The following is a 4791-nucleotide window of genomic DNA, read 5'->3' on the forward strand; positions in this document are numbered from 1 at the left end:
TTTGATGGTCTACATTAGCGTAATATTTCCGATACATCATATTATAAGTATATTAAGTGGGTCTATAGGGAAGCATCTTATTAAAAACGCTGCATTGCATCTTTGCCTTACAACAAACTCTGTCATCAGTGACACACTACATCTCAATCCTGCGGACAGTTGATTGGATTTACTCAAAACTTGGGGCTGGAGAAAGTCTCACGCTGTGAGTAAAATTGACTTAGGCCCTGTATTCAGAGAGAAAGATGAAGGGCATCCAGTCTTATCATTCTCCATCCCATGTCTCCCTGCAGCCTCTTGCATACGTTCCATGTGAGAATCCGCCTCATATGATATCAACATCAAGTCGGGACGCAAAGTCAGGGGACTTTGAATCAGGGGTGATAAAGCATTTTATGCCTTCGGGAGCCGAGATCATCGGGCAAAGATGTGAGCAGGAAAGCCTTGTGAATAAGATGAATCTTCAAGTTTGCTGATGATTTGGGAAAATTGTCAGAGTTACCTCTGCTTGCTTTGTTAAAATCATCAATTCATTTATTTCAGGGGCTAAACTAATATTTCCGATTGATGAATGTGTTCATGGCATTAACGTTTTATTGTATCCTGCATTTATTCGATAAACCTCTGCAGCCTCTCCAGAACAGTAATATATAAAAATGCAGACGGTGTGACCAGGGGTGCTGTGTATAATTTCATTCCCAGTGCATCCTCACTGGGGTGCTGCTTCTTAAGCTTTAGCCAGAACACAAGCCTTTATTTGATTTAGGGAATTCTCCCTCCCTCTTCCATGTGTCTCCTCCGCTCATGAAGTGTCCCAGTATGGAATGTCTGCATTATTGCTCCGCTGACAGAGATTGATGCTTCACCAAAACCATCTGCACATGCAGCAATCATCAACTTGAATGAACTTAATTGCAGACAAAAGAGAGGGGATTAAGAAAGAGGATGTTTAGGAGAAGAAAATATGATGATTTAATTTTAGAAGTTGTGAAACACATGCTTCGGGGGGGGGGGCAAAAAGAGATTTCGAGGTGGTTATTTAGGATTAGAACAGGTCCATTGGTGCGTGATGCCTCTGGTGAAATGCATGTAGGCATAATTTGTTTGATCTACAAGTAGCTAAAGCTAATCAGGGAAGGTTGATCACAACACCTTCCACCACCAACCAAAAGCTCCAAATGTCTTAAACTTTGTATTTGTCACCGACAGTAAATCAGAAGCACCTTGAGGCTTTCAAAGGGACAGCTAAGTGGGGGTTGCTTGGGACGGCAGGCCAAAAACCAGAGAATTGCCGTTTTACATCTTGGGTAGGTAAGAGAGGTGTGGAGTGGTGTGAAAGTAATATAAGGATAATAGAAGCATGAAAAAATATGACAAATAAATCACTAAATAAACAAAAAAGTTGCATCAAATTGAAGACTACCTTCTCCATTCTTGAGTTTAAAATCATGAAAAAGCTTTTTTTTTTCTTTTTTCTTTTTTTTTTTTTTCCCCAGGTCCCCAACAAGCAACAATTGAAGCTTTATACTATTCTACTTTAATTACATGGCATGCTCACCCGTCTTTTCCACTTTCAGGACTGGTTAAATGGGAAACCGGAAGTTATTGAGAAGTAATTAGAAGTTGCTAAGCACTTGACTTTAAGCAAAAAAGTAAAAGGGATTGTAGAAATAAGCAAGTTTAAACAAGTGTGAGTTATTTCGTGTGACCATTTATTGATTTATGAAGTTCAGCAGGTGTCAAACTTGCTTAAATGGCATGTTCTCTAGCCTTTCTCATTTTGAAGAGTGCCTTAGTGAAGCACCAATAATGTGGCAATGGACATATCATAACACAACAGTTATGATTCACATCAGCATAAAAGAAACTACAGAGAAAATCCCAGTAGGATAAACTGTTCAAACTCTTTGCATTGTGTCACCTTTTTGTCTAACAGGCCTCAGGATCAGAACACTAATCCTTCACACTCCCCTTGGTTATAATTAGCTTCCAGTGCCTGATGCAAACACTATTTTAAACATGTTACTATGGGCTCTAATCCTGTTCCAATCCGTCTTCCTATGGGAAGTACTAACTAGAGGGGTTGAGGAAAAAAGGCAGGGTAACTGGCTACCTTTTTTGGTTCACTCTCATAGTGTCTCATACTCTGTCTTGTCGGCGAAGCCTTACGAGTATGTTTGCATAAACAGGCTGTAATTTCTGTTTTGGATTCAGCATGAAAGAAGATATTTTGATTTGCCTGATTGGGAAGTGTGACTAAAACTTGAAAATTGTTCCATTTATTCAACAAGAGAAAGCAGAAAAACACTAAAACATTTGGATTAAACATCAGACTCCTTTATTTCCAACTTTTACAAAACTCATCACTTGCATAATTAAAAGCATAAACAACTCCCGCGGAGCAGTGACAGTTTAAACAGTAAGACTCAATTACAGATTGAGACTTTAAGGATAAACAAGATCATTTCTAAAGATTTTCCACATACACAGACAAATTACGGGGGGATTTAAACACGAAAGTGCTGAAATAATTTGCAAAAATGGGTGCTTTCAAAACAATCCTCCTATACTCACCATTAGGTAAGCAACATGCAGCCATTTATGTGCGCGGTGATGACAGAGCAGCAGTTCTCTGTGAAGCAATGACAGATGAACAGTAACATCACATCAGATTGGGAGCAATGTTTAACCGGGGGCTCTGCTCTTTTCAGAGACAGCTTATCACTTGTCCATATAACCCAGTCCACTGCTGCGTGTGGCATTATGTGTCTAATGACAAAGTATGGATGCAGGGCAGGGGGTTGTCATATACTAAAGAAATGAACTAAATAAAGTCAAGTCAATTGACAACTAAACATTAGCCCTGATATTTACTGCGCTGAGAGTAAACAGGTGTTCACATCAACTTAAACCATGATTTGATATTCGTACCAGAACAAATGCTATTGTATCCTTTGAACTTTTTTTTAGATTGTCACTTTGCAAACTGAACATATGTGTCTTATTGAGATTTTATGTGATAAACAAATACAATGTAGAATTGTAAAGTGCAATGAAAAGGTTTAGCTTTTTTTTTTGTCTTTTTGGATTAAGTCTACACACTTTAAACGTTTTGAAAAGTATGCATTTCGTTCTTTTTTGTAAATAAAAGAAACTAGAAGACCCATATATGAGTGGATTTAAAACGTAACTTTTCACTGGGGCATTCTAGCGTTTTGTTTTAGGTCTGTGTGTAAGCTCAGTGTCATTGGTCCCACAAGAGGGTGAATCTCTGCCCAGGTTTTAAGACTTTTGCAACTTTGTTACCAGCTATCTATTTAGCACACACCTCCTCCCAGTAACTTTTGCTTCTCTGTCCCTGTTGAAGGAATGCATGCCTACTGCATATTGTCATGCACTACATGTTTCACCTTGTACATTATGTGTGATGTACAAGTATTTCATTTCACGCATAATCTTTTTCATGCAGGCAAAGAGTTGATATATGGTCTTCTCTGACCTAAACCTCTTTGTCCACATACTTGCTTTGTCGATTTTATGGCTTGCTTTACAAACGACACTTCTGGCTTTCTTCAATCAAATGCTTTCTTCTTAGTAATGGTCAAATTTGTGCAGTGTGCATCTTTTAGGTGTACTTTCTGACAGAATCCACCACCTGAGCTGTGGATCTCTGCAGCTCCCCAGACGTGGCAGTGAAAACTTTTGGCTGCATCTCTGATTGGGTAGGCCATGTCTTGCACTTGTGATTGGAGTATAAGAAGATGTATTCATGCTTATTAGACACGTTCTGAATTGAAGTGGTTGTTCTTGATGTTTTGGGGGGGTTACCAGAGTGCAGAAGTGTACAACACAAAAGCACGCCAAGCTATTCAGATTTATTTTTATTTTTTTATGGAAAATGGAAAACAGTGAATAGGTTTCATATATACTTCAGAACTGAAAAGTTGTGCATGCCTTAAAATGTAAGGTTATAATGTGACAAAATATAATAAAAAAAAAAAAAATTAATGGGCACAAATACCTTTGCCAGGTAATAATGATGAAAAGCTTTAAAATTGAATCTGTAACATACATTTTTGAGATGCCACAGCTGCTGCGAAGCCCTCAGCAAAGCCATAAACAACAGTACTAGTGAGGCAATATGTTGACTGTTGTTCTGATGTGGGATCGCACATTGCTCTAACATAAACTTTCATTCAGGGTGGAGCTGCAGCGCTCCCACTTTTTTAGCAGGTTCAGACCTTGTTAGACGCTTAAAGCGTTGCTGTTTTTCAGAACTTGATCTTGTGAAAGGATCTGACCTTTCACGAGCGTTAACATTTTATTTGCCCTTTTGCTGGAGTGCTTTCATTATACCTCAGCAAAGCTGAGCTGCAGCGCGCAGGCATTCAAGTAACGCCACTCACACACACACAAAAAAACGAGAGAGGGAACATCTTCAAATGAGTCGGAGTAATGAAAGAAGCTCAATGTTTTTGTGTTTTCTGTGTGGAGGTGACACATTTTATTGTAAAGGTCTTTATTATTGCAGTGCTTATTCAAACACATTCCAGTCTGGCAGTGAAGTGCTTCCATATGTCGACATAAAAATCCATCACACTGAACTTACCTCGGCCAAGAGAGAGACTCCTCTAGAACTGCAATGACCCAATCAGAGCGGGTTATTTTTTTTTTGCTCTTTATGTCACTCAGACTTCATAGCTTTTTTTTTTTTTTTTTTTTTTTTTTTTTCAAACCCAAAAACTTTGAAAAAAGGGTTTTGTATTTTTTTTTCCCAAAGAAAATTTTTTT

Source organism: Poecilia latipinna, unplaced genomic scaffold (genome assembly GCF_001443285.1).
Source record: "Poecilia latipinna isolate Pla-1442-1.1 unplaced genomic scaffold, P_latipinna-1.0 Scaffold387, whole genome shotgun sequence".
Lineage (NCBI taxonomy): Eukaryota > Metazoa > Chordata > Actinopteri > Cyprinodontiformes > Poeciliidae > Poecilia > Poecilia latipinna.